The sequence below is a fragment of the Ambystoma mexicanum genome, chromosome 4p (genome assembly GCF_040938575.1).
Source record: "Ambystoma mexicanum isolate Mex_15411 chromosome 4p, UKY_AmexF1_1, whole genome shotgun sequence".
In the NCBI taxonomy this organism is placed as follows: Eukaryota; Metazoa; Chordata; class Amphibia; order Caudata; family Ambystomatidae; genus Ambystoma; species Ambystoma mexicanum.
In genome coordinates this window covers 1,083,319,667-1,083,338,950 of record NC_090927.1, presented here as the reverse complement: position 1 = coordinate 1,083,338,950, position 19,284 = coordinate 1,083,319,667, and the positions used below count along the sequence as shown (strand labels likewise).

Below are 19,284 nucleotides of genomic sequence, written 5' to 3'. Positions count from 1 at the left end.
AACATATACAATACTCAAAGGCCAGCCCAACCTAAATTGATGGCATTAAAAAAGTTTAACAGTAAGAAAATGCCATTGTTTGAGTAACCAGACAATAAGTAAATCCATACAGCGCGTCATTCATCCGTGCCACAAATTACTAATGCCAAACCCAGACAAAAGATTCTCTATGTCACCTACTCCATGACAAGCACTCCTTTCAAATCGAGACCTTGCATGCCAAGACTGCGTCAGATTGCCCTACAGTTCGGGTAGAACAGACGAAAACCAGCTTGCATAGGGCAAATTAGGTCAGGTCGAATCCCAGGAACAAATATGCGGCTCCCGCAACCAAATACTGCCAACAGCCATTTGTACTTCCGGGGTCAGAAACTAAGGTTCAATGAGAAGGAGCTAAAATGAACTCCTTGGCATCAGGCGAGACCGAGGCTGTCCGGTCATTTGGTCGACAGAAAATTGGTCGACAGACAAATGGTCGACACAATTTGGTCGAATTTGTTTTTAATTTTTATATATATTTTTCAGGTTTTCGTTTAGGAAAAAAAAGGGTTCTTAAGCAAAAAAAGGGGGTTGCCCCCCCCCCCCCCAAAAAAAAAAAAAATGTGAAACTACCAAAAAAAAAATAATTCGACCATTTGTCTTTCGACCAAATTGTGTCGACCAGTTGTCCTGTCGACCTTTTTTTTTTCGACCAAATGACCAGTAACCAGCACCGAGTAGGTAGGAGGTACCGCTGAGGAACCAGGGGCGAATAAACATCAATCCACAAATCTGAGTTCCCTTGAGAGACAAACTGTTATGTTTCAATGTGTACTAGATGTGTTTGAATTCTTCTTTATTAACACACTCAAAGTTTATGTCACATATGCATGTTTTTAAGGCATCGGTTGGCCAGGGGAGTCTAAGTAGCTCTAGTAGTTGTGGGTTCCAAGCTAGCCAGGCCCTCCTAGGCCAGAAGCAGGATCTAAATAGCTCTCGTCTCCCAGCAACGTGGAACCCGGTACTTCCTGAAACAGGCCTGCCACGCTTTCCAAGCTTGGAATACCAGTCCAATGTTCCTGAAATTCATTTGTGATCCCAAAGCAACACGTACCAATATTGAATTCCACCGTCGCAAGAAGTTTGTTTCGGTGACCATCTTACAGAGTGCCTTAGCAACTCTCTGTGAACAACTTGGAAATGCAAAGCTCTTGAATTGAAGTGTTTTCTTGCAGGAAAACACCTGAAGCACTGTATTGCGACGACTGGAGGACAGATCACAAACCCCATTTGCAAAGTGAAATTTTACACTTGTCCCAGGAGATTTCGCACAATATTTGCACTGACCAACCAGTGCAAAATGTTCTCTTTGGGCTAGTCGGACAATGACAATATTATTTTTGTATGGTTTGGTAGGTGCACAAATTATGCAGCACTGAATGTGATCCGACCCTAGAATTGAAATTCTCTCCATCTTAACCGTAAGGTATAGGAATTTCATTAAAAGAAGAAACAAATAACCTTTTCATTCCAGTTAAAGGGGCTCATTACAAGTTTCTCAATATCCCGCCGGTAATTCCAGAGGGATACCCAGAAACTGCCCCTACCGTCTCTGCTTCCTGATAACCCGGTATTACGGGGATATTATGGGCGGCAGAGACGGCGCCAAGTTCCCATTCATGGGCTCCCATGGGACTGGTTTGCCGGAATGACTGGCACCAGTAGTACTGATGCTAGTGATTCTGGCTTTTCTTTGCTGGTAGGGGCCTGATCTACCAGCAGGTCAGGCCTGCCAGTAGATCAGAGCACCCACTGACAAACATCGGGTTTCCACGGTTAGTGAAACTGCTGTTGCTGGTATTACCGGCAATTTTACTGGACCAGGGCCCTCATAATGAGGCCCAAATTCTCCCACATTAAACTGGGTCATGCCTTTAGAACAGGAACAAATCCAACGATCACCGAATCTTTGTTTGGAAGGGAAATTCTCTAATGAAATGCACAGATTATGGCAGCAAAAACCTGTATTCATGGTGCCCTTTCATTGGCGGCCAATGCAACAAGTGCAGTAACTAAGGTGAAGGCGTTCATGCATGGGCGTAATTTTAGGGGGGGGACAGGGGTGTTTGTCCCCCCCCCCAACTTTTATGGCATACCATTTTGTCCCCATTCATTTGGCTGGGGCACATTTTCTTCAGATATCATGCCCCCCCCCCCCCAACATTTTCAATAAAGTTACTCCACTGCGTTCATGAACAAAGGCGCCATGTGATCCTAAGGGAATCTAATCGGAACCCAAGGTGCCCACTCTTGAAAACGGCATCAAATGCAGGTGCAGCCATGACTTGCATGTGTAGTTTAGGCTACTCGTTGTACTTCGGGCTGAATTGGAATCTAAGGCGCATCAATGTTTTTTTTCTGCATTTAAAACTATATACCAATTTCACTTAAATCCAATGACATAACTACTTATGCAGAGTTTGTCACAGTTCCAGTCAAAGCGTGCACTAATCGATTAATGAGTCATGCAATGAAAAGGGGGAATTAAAGAGTCTCTGACCTCCATGGCTCTGTCAACGGGACCCCGATAGGGGGGGGAGGAGGGGGAACAGGCAAACCAATGGTGGAGAAGGATAATACATTGGATTTGGTAGGGTGACATGGCATCAGATCTAAACAATCAAAATAACAATGTACAAGCCATGGCCCCTTCGGTTGACTGCTCATCAAAAAACCCAACCTCAATCATGCCTGCATCAACTGGAGCTGGAGCTCCCTTCCCACTGCAGGAGCAGTGGAACGCCGCAAAGTGCATCAGACATGCATACGGATCTTTACCTGGCTGCCCGGCCATCTGCGCCGCTTCACGAGGAGCGTCGCCCGATCCCGGTAAATTCCATCTAAATTTACTGGCCACCTTTACCTTCACTTTGCACCCCTTTTGATGACCCTAACAGTGTGCAGACAGCGCCACAACCATCTGCACGGCTATTATTAAGTTTCCTCACCACTAGGAAATAGCCATTACAAAACGGCCGCCCGCATCTGTGCCCGATGTCTCTGTTGTGGTGAAGTACACCTAGCCCCATCCTCTGTACCTATTGGCCTTCAGCCTCTTTATCCAGCCAATAGTGAGCCAGCAGGCTCGAGAGCGGGCCCACACTAAGGCACTCACAAAGGCACAACGCCTGTTGTGAGCATGTCGAGTGCCTCTCTGTGCCTTGGGCCACGAGTCCTACTCCGTGCCCCCGCCTACCCTTCAGTCCTTGCAACCTACAGGATCTCTAGCCAAGCAGTGCAACACCCGCCTGTTCAGGACATCTTCAAATACGAACTCTGAGACTTGGTAAGCCTACCCACAGGCCACTTTTTAACTTCTGATGTCCCCATATTTGCCTACACTCTATCCTGCCTTTATCACATGGAATGTATTAGTACTATAATGCGTTATATGAAACTCTACCTGCAACATTTACTAGTGCATACCACTTCCACCATGATTACCTGGGCCATAATGTACACGCTAGTCGCTGTGCCTCTTTGCAACAGCCTGCCTCACCTCTGTGGCGGCCACTGCTCTAACCCGGCCTCATGTTAATTCGTTGAGCCCTATCACTACAATTGCCTAGCCATATGTATGCCACAGCCTCCTGGCACTAGCCTTGCTTTTTGCTTGTTGGCACCGCATTAGCCTCTGCTTCCTCATGACTATTGTTGCCATTGCATTAGACTTGCTTCCCCACGATTGTTGCGGCCACTGCATTAGCCTTGCCCTCTCATGATTATTGTTGCCACTGCATTAGCCTTGCCCTCTCATGATTGTTGTTGCCACCGCCATGCTTACCTACTGCACCAGCATCGGCTGCGCTGTTTAGTATTAACCTAGCCTATGCGAACTGCTGAACCCGAATGCAGCTTGCCCACTCTGCATCCAGTAGTCCATTTGCACCTACCTTTGAATTAGCCTACAACCAGCCTCTCAGGCCCAACCAGGACACAGGCTTATAACCTACTCATTATGCACCCCCATTGGTCAAACAAACTGCTAACCGGTGTCCTACCGAAGCTAGCCTGGCTAACGCTTCACACTTCCTTCTCCTTCCTCTTAGCATCATAGACCAAGAGCCTGGTCACCAACACTCGCACCATTACGCTCTCCTGTACAATGACCCCATACTATACTCATACCTGTCCCATAATGACAGACACGCAAAATTGCAAAACGGCATACAAAACTAGCCTGCAACAAGAATACTCTTATCGCACAGGCTCCATGCAGCACTGCTGATAGAAACATAAGATTGCATGCTCGCCCATCTAAATTATATGAACTACCGGCAAAAAAGATTGAGCAACTAAACTACCTAAAAAGGTGCCTACCTCATAAAGTAGAATTAGAGCTCACTACTACCCGTACCAATCTCAAAAGACCCACACCTAACCATCCCAGACAGGTGACTCAAGACAGTCCCAGTGCCATTTCTGCATCAGAAACCCACCCATTAAATCTCAAAGGAGCTCCCATAAATGCCAGGTCTCTAGTTGTTCATGCAACTGAAATATCGTAACAGATAACCTCGTCTTCCTGACCATCTCAGAATCATGGTTGCATGATGCTGCAGGCCCTGTCCTATCTTTGGCAGTCCCTGATAACTACACCATCCGGCGAGCAGATAGACCCAGCTCTCGCGGTGGGGGATTAGCAATTATAGCTAAAACCAACCTAGATATGAGAATAGTTACAACACCCTCTATGAAATCTTGTGAATGCCTCACGGTCAAAGTACGCACTGCTAACTCCCAAACGCTGAATATGTTTCTTATCTATAGACCTCCAGGCCCTATTGGAACCTTCTCGGAAGACTTATCCACGTCCTTATCCAACAACCTAAAAAACACCTCCCAAGCTTTAGTGCTAGGTGATTTTAACCTAGGCTACAATGATATCAAGGACACTCACTCTACTGTCACTGCCACAACCCTGACAGAACGTGGCTTCACTCAGAAAGTAAACCTACCCATGCACAACAAAGGTCGTCCTCTAGACTGGATCGCAGAGTACAATTGCAATGTCAACATCACGTCCATTGCCCCCCAGATTTGGACGGACCACCATCTGCTAGCATTTACACTGGCAACCAATCTTGTCACAGTCCAGACCTCCCCGCTTGCTCCACCTACCCTTACGAGGAATAAAAAAAAAAAAACTTATGACAGTTGACAAACTGCTGCCCCACATATTACCTAATCTTATATCCTTATCAGACAACTTGGACCCCAACTCTTTAGTTGAACAGTATTACGTAATCACAAACTCGGCCCTTGACAATATTGCACCTCTCAAACTAAGGAAGAGCAAACCCAAAAAACACCTTAACACCTGGTTCACCCACCATCTAAAAAACCTTAGACTATGCAAAAATAAAGCTTGAAACTGCCTGGGGACTCTCACCCTCAGCAGAAAACAAACTAAACCTTACCAACATCTCAACCCAATATAAGAAAGACATCCTCTTAGCTAAACAGGAGACATATGATAATAGAATATCACAATCCAAATCTAATATCAAAGAACTGTTCATTATTCTAAAAGAATTGGAAACACCCATCGTACTGCAAGAAAACTGTACCAAAGATAAAAAGTGGTGCTCCAGTATCCAGCACGCATTAACTAACAAAGTGCCCAACCTACAAATTAAAATTGCCCATAAGAAAGCCTCTGTAGCACCTCAAACCTCTAACAGTACAGCCCCTCTGCCACACTGAACATGAAACTCGCTTCAACTTCTCTAAAGTTTCTGTCATTAAGGTGGAGAAGGTCATACTGGGACTCAAACCGTCCAATTGCAAGGGTGACCAATGCCCGCCACAACTCATTAAGGACGCTGCGAGAGAACTCATGCCCTTCATAACCAAACTTATCAATTCCTCTTTCACATCAGGCACTGTCCCAAACAATTTAAAAGAATCCTGGGTACTACCACTACTCAAAAAGCAAACCCTGGACCCCGCCATACCCACTAACTTTAGACCCATCACGACTGTGCCATTTCTCTTAAAAATCCTAGAAAAAGTGGCCTACATCCAAATACAGAACTTCCTGGAATCTAACCTCCTCTCGCCAATCAGGATTCCGTCCCAAACACGGTACGGAGACGGCTCCAATTGATCTAAAGACTCAAATAGATGAGATCAGAGATAAGGGCCAATCAGCCCTACTCGTCCTACTAGACATCTTGGCTGCATTCGACCTGGTTGACCACAAAGTCTTATGCAGCCACCTAGACTCTGAAGCTCACTTCTCTAAGGAGGCAATAACACGGTTTGAGTCATTCTTGAGCAACAGGACCATGAGAGTCTTTTCACCATCGGCATCAGCAGACCCTATCCCGATAACCTGTGGTGTACCCTCAGGGATCCTGTGTGTCACCAACACTCTACAATGTATTCAGCAAGCCCCTCTTCGACGAAATGGACCATCTGGGTATCGCCTACACAAATTATGCAGACGATACCCAAATCCTCCTTCCTCTTACTGGAGATTACGTCGTGTATTTGGATCTGGTGAACAGAATTTATGGCATTGTTCAGTCATGGATGGCCACCCATGGACTATGTCTGAATGATGACAAAACTGAGCTTATTATCCTAGGCACCCCGACCCACCTATCTAAACTAAGCCCACATTATGCCAGTTTCACCATCAATAGAAACGACATAAAAAGTAGCTAAGGAAGTGAAGACCCTAGGCTTCTATCTGGACGCTATGATGAACTTCACTAAACAAGTCAACTCCCTATCCTCTGCAACCGCATACACGTGCAAACTAATCAGAGCTAGCAAACAATTCCTCTCCACCGACAGCTGCCTTATTTTCGCGAGAGCCCTCATACTCTCTAAATTGGATTACTGTAATGCACTATACATTGGTGCAAACAAACAGATTATCCAAAAAATACAGGTACTCCAGAACAATGCCTTGAGCGCAGCACTCAAGATCAACACAAATGAACACATCTCCTCCACGAGAAGAAATACAAATGGTTATCTACCTTTGATGAAATCCAACTTAAAATTGCCTCCCTCACATACAAGTGCCTCAATAATAGAGCACCTCCATACCTCACTGACAGAATCAGTAGGAAAACTTCTCTCGGACCGACCAGAACAGCCAACTCTAATTGCCTCCACCACGCTTCAAACTCTCTACTTTTGGGGGGCACAGCTTCCCAGTTAAGGCTGCACAATTGTGGAACTCCCTACCCCCTGGTCTTAGAGAACACCAATTCTTCTCTAAATTCAGACATAACTTGACAGACTGGCTAAAAGTAAATGATAAATAACCTCCTGACTAACACTCACTCGACTATCCACATGCTCCATGTCCGCATACCCTTCCTCACATTAAGTCACCTATTATGTGTCAGTCCCTCTGGACACCCTCTCCGTGTTGTGCTGTACCGCGTTAACTCTGCATCCAGCCGCTCATGCTATGCACACTGTACTTATACCTTTGCATCTCAGGCACCTATCCATGGCCTTGTATTTTATGTACCTATGTAACCAAGCTGAACGTATCCTTACTGCCTGCGCCCTGATGCCCCTGCGTCGGGTGCGCTTTATAAATAAATTAAACAAGCAAACAAACATGGAGATTAAGGGAGGCAGGTTTTATTTTGACACTGCCTTCACCTCTAGTACAAAGGACAAGGTTACCCCCGTGGCTCCATTAATGGAAAACAATATATTTTTTAATACAATGTTACGGGATCCATCTCATCACTTAGCGAGTAGCCAGGCGGCCACGGCTCTGGCAGATAGCAATTATCCCTGTCTTTACTTTTGTGTTCCCTGCATTCATCTTTCTACTGTGTGGCGTGACTGCCGGGTCCCACCAGATTGTCACTTGCTCTACCAGAAATTGAGATAGACAAAAGGATAAAGAATGTGTTTATTTACAGTCGTGTTCCAATATACACAAAGTGTGCGAATGTTCAGCAAATGAAAGACTAAGGTTGCTAGGATAATAAAAGGGGTGGCTATTGTAAAGGGCCGATTACTGTTCCCAAAGTAAACTCCTTTAAATGAAAATAGGGCCAGTAGGATTTGAGACCAATGTTCCAAAAATGGGTACCGATGCAAATTCAAAATTAAGCCAAGATTTCTCCAAGGTCCAAACAAACCTATCTTGGAGAAATCTTCTCAAGGAGGCTGTATCCTATCTGAACAGAGGCGGGTTTGATCCTTCCCTCCTCCTTGCCTCATGGGCACTCATCGGCCACTATCCCACACCTCTCAGCAGACAAATGCTTCTGTGCCAAACCTCTGCCTCGCTTTCCTCCTGATCCTCAGAGGACTTGGGGGGCAGGGGCTTCTTGTCCCTTAAAAATGCAGGAGATCTGCGCTGTCCACTTCCTCGGAGTCTGCTTTCTCCGGCACCCTCCTTTCTCCCGGTTATTCCTTCTTGTGCCCTTCCTGCTCCCTAGTGTAATGGTGGACACCTCCTGCCACTTCTACATTCTTCCCTTTCCCAGGAGACTTCTGAAGAACCTAGCAATGAACTCTCTCAAGCTTTACCTTCTCACTCCTCTGATATTCTCGTGTACCTCTTGTTCCCAATATGTCTGCACGGCCTCCCTTCTTCCTCATATACAAACTCTCTCCAACTGACTGGAGGGACCTGAACAGGGAAACGCCAGCTATACCCCACCCTAGCATACTTCTCACCTTCCTGCTCGCCAAGAGCAGAGGCATTGCTGGAGGGTGGGGGGACTGAGGGGGATATAGCCCCTGGTCTTTTGGTTGTAGCCCCGGATAGAAGCTCAGGTGCTACAACCAAAAGGTTAGCTACCTCCCCCCACCCCCCTCTCCCCCACCCAAGTCCAGTGGTCGAAGTGAGCGGGAGCGGTGCTCCTCTACTTTTAAAAAATATATGTTTTACAGCTCCTATACTTTTATTTTAAAAAGAAACTGTTCCGGAATGGTTTAGTTTTAAAATAAAAGTGTAGGAAGATGTTGCAGCTTGCATTTTCAGTGCACTGCACTGAACGTTCCCTTAAACAGCAGGTGAAAGTGTTTGGGGGTTTGTATTCTGTGTGGGAGGGAGCATGGTGATGAGGTGTGTGGCGAGTGGGTGCAGGCCAGCAGGGAACATAGCTCCACTACTTCTTTTCGTACACTTCGACCACTGCCCGAGTCCAGACATTAGTATAGCCCCAGATCTTTTCCAGACCTAGCAACACCCCTGGCAAAGAGTCTCGTCTCTTGATAATTTTCCTTACTATCAGCGATCTTTCCATCTTCTGTCTCCTTCCTCAATCACACCCAGTCTTCTTCCGTCACCTTCCTAACAGCCGGTCTGTTGCGATTGCATTCTCTGCTCCACTATCCTGGTTCTCCCCAGGACTGCCTACCTTCTGGCAAGTATCCTCACTCGGGCCCCTCAAAATCTGCTGTCTTCTTTCAAGTTCTTTGCAGGACTGAAACTCCTGCGGGATGGAGCGAGCTATAAAGGGTTTCTGCTCCTCCCCTTGGGTGAGCTTCAGGCGAAATGTTTGATGTAGGTTGTGCTGTTCACCCAATGGGGTAACAGAATTGTGGTCAGACTATCCTCCTTGTTCATAGGGAGGGACATTTAAAAAGGTTATCTGGCAAAAAAAGCCTCCGCAAGTCGATGGCCGCCCGAGCACATCACACAACCATCCGCTGACGAATTCTAGAACCAGACAATCAAGGTGACAGAAACAGCCTTGAAGAACAATTGCTCTGCATCAAGGGTTGGTGCTATACCCTCTTTTTCCAATTAACATTTGTCTGATCGACTACTAACAAGTAAACAAACTCCTACCACCACAAACGTACACCTTCCCCAAACCCTTTTGTGCCTTACAAATGTTATGTCTCTACTCCCACGTTTTGTATCCTCTTAACTTTTCCTCTTTTTTCTCTCGTGTTTTCCCGAGGCTGGGGCAAAGCGTTGGCTCCCTATGACCACACGGGTGATGGGCAGAGTATAAATGCTAATTAACTTAGTACAATGTAACACAAATCAAAGAAAAGCTTTTTCATACCGGTGCTTTGTTAGTCTGATTTATATAATTTCCCAGACCTCCCTTGCCCAGAAATTGAGAGCCCATTAGCCTTTTTGCAGTATGTGCAATGTTACACGCATCGTACCCGCACATTTACTCACTCACTGTTGAACCTGTTCCCTCGCCCATTTACTCGCGCTATAACAGTGCGCTGGAAAAGGACCATTCTTAGTCATGGAAAATGCATATTTGAACACAATATATTGTTTGCCAGACAAATTAAACGACAACGGCTCAAAGGTCCACGACAAGCCATGCTCAAGCGGGTATTGGTAGGTTTGCATTTGGAGTCTGAGCTGGTTCACGGGTATGGAACCACGTAACCACTTGAAAGCAAGGCTTCCCTAATGTTTGCTCTAGAAAAAATATTTAGGCAATGAATGCAACTGACAAGGATGCAACCATTGCAGGTTTGTGGGGTAGTTGCTTCGTACCCGGAACTCAACATCAATCCAGTATACATCAGCCTTAACGTACTCCAGAACTGAGTCATCCATGCAAAAATCACTGCACACTATGCCAATTTAGTGAAACCAGCACAGGTCGATATTTTGGGGCTTAGCTATATTTACATACAAAAGTAATTGCTTGGTCAATATTGCAGAGCATACTTTATAGTAGGTTAACAAATATTAAAGGAGGCAGGCTCTTTCAAATGAGAAGATATTAACTGTGTTTAATGGAAAATATGATCAGTTCTGGCTTTTGGGGGAAAGAGGGTGGCGACAACAGCATTTTTGTTAAAGGGGGTCAGCATAAAAGGTTTGGCTAGCAGGAGGTTTGGGCAGCGGACGTCTAATGGAAATGGACAACACGGTAGCTGCCAACAGACGTGCGTGAGTCCCAGAGTGTTCACGTTTTCACTTGGGAAAGCGTTCAAATAGTAACTCAGGACTTTAAGCCAGGAGGACACGTGTGGCTGGAGCTGGTACATTTAGTTTAAGAATAAAAGTGTAGGCTGGGCTCCTTTGCCTCAGTAGGCAAGAGATAGCATAAGTTACTGGTCTGGCACTCAAAGAGGGGGAGGGGTGGAGGGATTGATGTTGTGATAATATATTGCCCGAGAGCACCACTGCTTCACAGCTTAGGATTCCTTTGCAGGGGGCAGTGTATGTTAAATGACTGTTGCTATGCCCTGATTGAGCCAGCGGCTAGGGCCATACCGCCACTGGTCATAGCTGTGCTATGCACATTCTCTATAAATTGATAGATGCTGGTTGCTCGTGTAGAGCTTCGTGCATGCCAGGAGGCGGCCCTGGCACAGATCGCAGTGGCAGTAGGCTAATCTTTCAGGCTGCAAGCCAACAACGTAAGCTCCAGTGCACCCAAAGATCAGCACTGGAGGTTCCCCTCGGCCCTCAAACAGAAGAGCCTTTGGTAGGACTAAGTGGGTGGCGCTGAAGACCCTTCCTGTTTAGCATGATTTCAGTTTGCAGGTTGCCTCCCGAGGGGAAAGTCCCGAGGAAGCTGCCTGAGCAGTCCCATTTCGGCCAGAAAATGAGAATGTCTGGGGCACTGTGGTGATTAGGCCCCTTCTTAGGGGGTTGCTGCGCTTCTCTGGAAATAAGCTATATACACACCAACCCCTTCCCCGAGCTGCTATTGTCTAGTTAGGTTATCAGTTGGCAGGAGAATGAACCCGGATAGATTTGGGTAAACACCTTAGTTTTTACTGGACAACTGGCTCTTTGTACAGCACTTCCACCCAAATTCCCAGGACAGTCTTCAGACCCAAAATGGAGAGAATGGGCTTGAAACAGTTTCAATGTATACCAAAAAAGACTCAAAAGGCAAAGAAAATGATCATATGCATCTTATACACCTGGAACCCCCTTTATTAACAACAGTCAGGATTGGTTGTCTGACAGAAATGTAAATTGCCCATTTTCTTGACCCTCTGAAAACTTTTCAGATTTTCATTTTTACAACCTATTTCATTAATGTTCTTTATGTTGTGTTGCGGTTTGCAACAACATTTGCATACAGTGGCATATCAGCCCTTTTTGCCCGACAGTGCCTCGGCTTGTCCGAACAGTGGCATGCTGGTCCCCTACAAGGGGTTCTTATACTATAGTCTGCATGGAAATGCAAAAGGGGAGAGAGTGGAGGAAGAGGAAAAGGGGGTAACAAATAAGGATGAAGAGGGAAAGGAAAACCAATAGGTAAAATAGGGAGGGGGTAACGGTTGTGGAGAGAAGGCAGCATTTACATTTGGACTCATAATATAGAATATATTGCAAATGGTTGTGTTTGTGTGATGGGCTGGAGATGTACTCATCCCCCGCACCCTCTGGAAGCACATCAGCTTCTATTGCACTCCTCCCACAGAACACAGTGCAGAATAGTAATTCAAGCCTATTGGTTAAGAGTAGCCAAGTCAAGAATAGGCTGCGTGAAAGGTGCAGATGGATGGTGACCCACAGGGTGGGTAGGGAGAGGGTGGCCACCTTCTGCACCCGGTGCCAGTCCGGCACCCTTGTATGCAAAGCATTCTATGGATGCGAGCACGTCCGTCGCCCAGCAGTGGTCAGTCCGGCTTCCAAGCCTTCCACATTGCCAGTGTGTCATGGCGAGCCTGGGCATGTTGGAAGCATGCTCTTCTGCTTTCTCCCCTGGGGGGCCAGGCTCTAGAGACTGGAAAGCTGGGTGAACAGGAACTTTTGACATGGGGGGAGTTTCGAATGGTGGCTCCTTTGGGAGCAAAGCCCCAAACCAAGTTTCCTGGAAGTTCTTGAAGGCCGTTAGGGACGTTAATGGGATTGTTATAGCGCCGTGTGAGGGAGGACTCCTCTTGGTCTGAGGCTGGGCTCTTCTGGGAGTTAAACATATGGCAGTTTCAAAAACACGCTATTTTCAAAATTCCTCCCAGTTCGGAGTTCAGGTGGCAGCGGATATTACAGTACGAGACGAACAGAAACCACTTCATGGGGAAATACCACAGATTTACCTCATGCAGTATGTTCAAAGTAACCAATGGCGGAAACACTCCCCACTAGGGAGTGTTGGCATTTTACAAATAAGTGGTATTCAAAATACCACATGGTTTTTCTGTTGCCATACTCCCGAGACCTGTAGTCATTCATTCCAGATGCTGCTGTAGCTTTCAGGGAGGGCTGACCCTCATAACAAGGTCGAAGATGAGCAGCGTCCTGAAAAACAAAGGAACGCACCGAGTATTGCAAACATATGTCAGTTGACCTGTCACCTGCCCTCAGCGGACGGCCTGGCCTTTAAATTAACTGCGAACACTGACAAAACCTCACCCTTCAGCCCTCTTTTCTGAACTTGGCATCTCAGGTATGTATGCCGGAGACTAATAATTGTTGTTAATGTATAACACGCGTAATAGCAGCGAATGGTTTCTAAGTGATGGATCGGGACTCGAACCTCTGTTGCGCTGCGTTGTCTTGCTTTCAAGACAAACGCGTTGCCCATGAGCTATCCTTCCTGACGGCTGACGTCAGCAATCAAAATAAAGGGCCTTGGAAAAGCTGCTCTCCGATGCCTTGGAATGACGCGCTTTCCTTGTAGCGCGAGAATTCTGCAAGCAGCCCAGTAATGGGGCGCCTCGATGGCGAACGTCAGCAACAGCCTGCAGCTCCAGCTGCAACCGCTTACTTGTTACCTTGCTAATGTTTTATTTGCACGCCTGGCCTCAGCCGGTCCCGAACCTCTCCCTGGATCAAAGACAATAGATTCCCCATCAGAATTTGCAAACTAGAGAATTTTTCACTCCGTGGCGGAAGCAGATTTTGACATCAGGGCTCAGTAACATTTCCCTACATTGAATGCGGGCGGCAAACATATTAAAATTTGGAGGTCAGCCCCTTGGAGGTGCGCCTCCCCTGCGTTCCCCTGGCTCAAACACTGGCTCCATGCAAGGAGTGCATACATACCAACATTCTCAAGCACGTGGGAGGGAATTTTCTCACGTAAAGCGACAGAAATTAATTTTCCCGTAGGCTCGCTTGGGGCTTAGAATTATTTTAGTAGGAAGAAAGGTAAAAAGAGCAACATTTTTAATTTTAAAAAAATCGGGAGTGTGCAGGCCTAAATCGGTAGCATTTCTAATCTTGCACACTGCCCTACAGACACGCAACATCCCAGACACTTGAACTCTCTACAAACAGGCAAATACTGCCAAGGGAAAATAATAGGAAATACAAAATGTACACATTCCTAAGAAAATTGGCAAACAGGCACACACGAGCCTTCCTCCTTGTCCCACACAAGGAATGAGTGGCACCAGCGCAGCAGGCGCACAGGAGCCTTCCTCCTTGTCCCACACAAGGAATGAGTGGCACCAGCAGAGGAGGGGCACAGGAGCCTTCCTCCTTGTCCCACACAAGGAATGAGTGGCACCAGCGCAGCAGGCGCACAGGAGCCTTCCTCCTTGTCCCACACAAGGAATGAGTGGCACCAGCAGAGGAGGGGCACAGGAGCCTTCCTCCTTGTCCCACACAAGGAATGAGTGGCACCAGCACAGCAGGGGCACAGGAGCCTTCCTCCTTGTCCCACACAAGGAATGAGTGGCACCAGCACAGCAGGGGCACCGGAGCCTTCCTCCTTGTCCCACACAAGGAATGAGTGGCACCAGCACAGCAGGGGCACAGGAGCCTTCCTCCTTGTCCCACACAAGAAATGAGTGGCACCAGCAGAGGAGGGGCACTGGAGCCTTCCTCCTTGTCCCACACAAGGAATGAGTGGCACCAGCAGAGGAGGGGCACAGGAGCCTTCCTCCTTGTCCCACACAAGGAATGAGTGGCACCAGCACAGCAGGGGCACCGGAGCCTTCCTCCTTGTCCCACACAAGGAATGAGTGGCACCAGCACAGCAGGGGCACAGGAGCCTACCTCCTTGTCCCACACAAGGAATGAGTGGCACCAGCAGAGCAGGGGCACCGGAGCCTTCCTCTTTGTCCCACACAAGGAATGAGTGGCACCAGCACAGCAGGGGCACAGAACGCATTGCTTGTAGGATTACTGCTTCATCAGAAGAGGGACAGTAAGGTTAACAATCTTTTGATTGAATTCTTTGGTACGAGGTACTATGGGTTATAGAAAGGCTAACTGCATTGCAGTTAAATATGTTTTACTGCCCTAAAAAGAATACACCACTGGGAACTGGAATTCCTTCTCATTCCCTAAAAAAATTACTTTGCTCCCAACTTCCAAAACATAGGGAGTAAAATATTCCCACTCTGCATGCGTTTTCCAGATTAGAAGATTCGTGCCTGGCAGCAATGGCAACATTTGCATGCAGTGCTCCGTGCCCTTCCGAGGCGTCGCTAGAGTAGAGCTGGGGTGGGGGGCGGCCTATAGCCCCGGGTCTTATGGTTGTAGCCCCGGAACAAAGCCCAGGGGCTACAACCAAAAGACGAGCTAGCCCAGAGTGCCGACAGTCTCGGCATTAGCGTAGGACCGGATCTTTACAAACCTAGCAATACCCTTGCACAGTCCATGTGTGGAAATAGGCAGCCAGCACATGCATGCCACTAAATTGTGCCTTATGCACATGCATCGTCAGTTATGTGATGGCAATTCAAAAGCTCATGGAATATATAAGACACGCAAGTTGCACAATATCGGCCATTGCATATAATGTGTTCTTTATATAGCGCCTTAATTCACAGACATATTTACATACAATATCACCCAACCGATATTGGTACTCATTTATCGACCTCGGAAGGATGAAAGGCTGAGTTGGCCTTGCTGGGATTCGAACCTGTGACCTGCAGATCACGCTCAGATCGCAGCAGCGAGCGCTCAACCTGCTGAGCTATCTTACCAGCAATATAGATCCCAAATATGACCCGATTTGGGATACCATCAACGCCGTTTACTGGGAATTCGCCTTTAGACACTGCTCATCTTTTCTGCAGTGGAACCAAGACGTATTTCATAGAGTGGAGGAATGAATGGGCCCAAGATAAAATGCATCATCTTACACCTGGCACCACGCTGAATTACATGGACACCGTAAGGGCACCGCAAATTCTGTGGGTACATGTTTAAGAGATGGGATGGTGACGCCATAGTCAAGGATTCACCTTTACATCAGAAACTGAAAAATCTGTTTCCTTTGTAACTTTTCTCCAGGTCCGTGTAACATCACACAATTACGCAAGGCTTACGTTATGGCACGTTACAGTATGCAAGCCACATTTGGCCAAACGTTATCGACGTTTTCAAAGTGAACACCAACCGTTAGCTTTTGATTGGGACTTCCCCACAAAATTGAGAAATCTCATTGTCCATTTTTTTTTTTTTTAGATATTTGCCACTCGTCTAGATCACAAGGGGAACGGTTGCACAGAGAACATTTGAAAACCAGATAATCTTTGCTTTGTTCGGTAATTTATGGGAGAAAAATACAAATGAATTGTAAATGAAAGAATGAAGTCTCTGGCAATGCAGAAATGGCCATTAGCAATTCTCTGGAATCCCTGATCCTAGTAATGCGCGCGTCAGTGGTAGACCAGCGTAGAACCTTCTGCGCTAATTGCCTTGCTAGTTCAGCCAAGAAGATCTCCGACAAAACACACAAGCAAATGAGTTCTGGCAGGTAAACATGGGCGTTTCTCAACTCGCAATTCAATTTCTTTTCAACCCAAATATAGACAAAGCAGCCCACTTTGCACTAAGAAGAGCTTCCTGTGAAATATAATTTCTTATCTATCATAAATTCTTTTGTGATCAAAAGAGCAGTTTTACTCCCTGTATATAGATTACCATGTCCTTTGGGAACATTTGAAAAGTATAATCCAGCATTCTGGATTGTGTATTTGGATATGAGTGACCTACATATAACGTCGTATTGTAAATAATGGAATGTGCATTCTTGCACACCGGCCCCTGAAATGCTATTGCAACCACTGCGCATGCGCCCTGTACAGGAATTCTGGCATTCAACATTCCTTGGCCACATGACCGCTGGGGCGAACCCCAAAGCTAACTGAAGCACTGCTAAAGGGGCACGTGACTGGCAGACAGTGGGCTTCCGCTGCCAGCAACACAAAACAGGAACACGAAAACCACTAAACCCAGAGCATTTGCATCGGTTGAACCAATACTTCCACATCAGCGCGATGGTGTCAAAAGGCAGCATGGGAACGGGGCATTCAAGAAAACACTGCAAATCAGAACGGAAGCTGTTAGTTAAATAAAAAACGACCATTTTAGCAGTGTAAATGGGAGCGACTGCTCTTACGAGGGCCGACCCAGCCCGCCAATCATGTGAGCTAGATAAACCGAGTACCATTGAAAACACCCATTATTACAGGACTTTGAAGTGAAGTCATTACATTACATGGGCGGTCGGCCTCTCATTCTCCTATTGAATAGGAACGGGGGAGTGTGCCGAAGAGACCAGTGCACACCCAGGAAATATCATGCGATTCCGCCGAAGAGACCAGTGCACACCCAGGAAATATCATGCGATTCCGCCGAAGAGACCAGTGCACACCCAGGAAATATCATGCGATTCCGCCGAAGAGACCAGTGCACACCCAGGAAATATCATGCGATTCCGCCGAAGAGACCAGTGCACACCCAGGAAATATCATGCGATTCCGCCGAAGAGACCAGTGCACACCCAGGAAATATCATGCGATTCCGCTGAAGAGACCAGTGCACACCCAGGAAATATGCGCTTCCGCCGAAGAGACCAGTGCACACCCAGGAAATATCATGCGATTCCGCCTAAGAGACCAGTGCACACCCAGGATATATCATGCGATTCCGCTGAAGAGACCAGTGCACACCCAGGAAATATCATGCGATTCCGCCTAAGAGACCAGTGCACACCCAGGATATATCATGCGATTCCGCCGAAGAGACCAGTGCACACCCAGGAAATATCATGCGATTCCGCCGAAGAGACCAGTGCACACCCAGGAAATATCATGCGATTCCGCCGAAGAGACCAGTGCACACCCAGGAAATATCATGCGATTCCGCCGAAGAGACCAGTGCACACCCAGGATATATCATGCGCTTCCGCCGAAGAGACCAGTGCACACCAGGAAATATCATGCGATTCCGCCGAAGAGAGACCAGTGCACACCCAGGAAATATCATGCGGATTCCGTCGCCTCTAAAATCATGGTTCTTCATTTTTGGGGCATCATCAGTTAGGAGGAGTACACTTTTTCCTACACTTGTTCTGAACCGCAAAAGTAGGGCTGGTTTGACCCTTGCAGTGCTGGATTAACCATTAGGCAAAGTAGGCACCGGCCTATGGGCCCCACTCTTTCTAGGGGCTCCTCGACAACGGATCAAGATAAAGCAGTGCCAACAATTAAAAACGTATTAGGAGATCGTTTGCTAGGGGGTCCCCGCATTTTGACTGCCTAGGTGCCTCCACAGGGTTCAATCCAGGATGGCTTCAGGGGTTTTGAAGAATTTTCTGCCAACGTTTAACCCTTCTGCATCTTGCGCACATTGGTCCAAGCAACGGACGAGCAAAGTTAATGCAAGACGCAAACTAAAGTTGGCCAAATGCATAAAAAGTTGACCATATGTTGGGCACTTTCACCCAATCATGCAGGTACAATCTGACATCCGGGTGTGACGGCACTGACATTGCCCAAGCCAAAGACACATTTTCAGTTCTGGAGAAAGTCCAATGCGAAAATTGGTTTGTAATCCAAATATTGTCACAATATTCACCCCTCGCTACTCGCGAACATCGAAGAGCATAAAACATCAGGAGGCTCCATAATCAAGATCAAAGGCACGACTATTACATTCTAGAAGGAAAAGCTGTACATTACTTTAAAAAGAAGTTCTTTTGTGTGAAGCAGAAGCGTTTTTCAGGCTTCCTCATTTTTTCACATGGTCTTTTAAAGGGACGTTCAGCACAGTTTGTAAACAGCATCGTTGGAGGGAGGTAAGAACGGTCAAGCAGGTCAGGTTCCACAATACTTTCCCATGATTGCCATAACAGCACTGGCCCTGCATGCAGTGCAGGGAATCGAAATTGTGATTGGATAAGCAGGCGCTAAAAGCAGCTCCTGGGTATCCAGCATTAACCAGTGACCAGGAGCACGAGGAGCTAGCAGATAGCATGGAAACATAGATGAGTCCATTATATATGACCTCTTATGCTTTAAATGTTGTATAGATGTGACGATGTTTATTTATAGATTGTCCCAAACACACAGTTAAATTCACATAGGTGTGGCCTGGGGGCCAAAAGTAGCTTAGGTAAC

At 46.8% G+C, this 19,284-nt stretch overlaps 1 protein-coding gene across 4 annotated transcripts in view; it reads right to left on the bottom strand.

The window, feature by feature from the left end:
• Positions 1-19,284, bottom strand: part of SASH1 (SAM and SH3 domain containing 1) — a 673,306-nt gene that overhangs the window by 374,034 nt on the left and 279,988 nt on the right. The gene's annotated exons all lie outside the window — the stretch shown is intronic.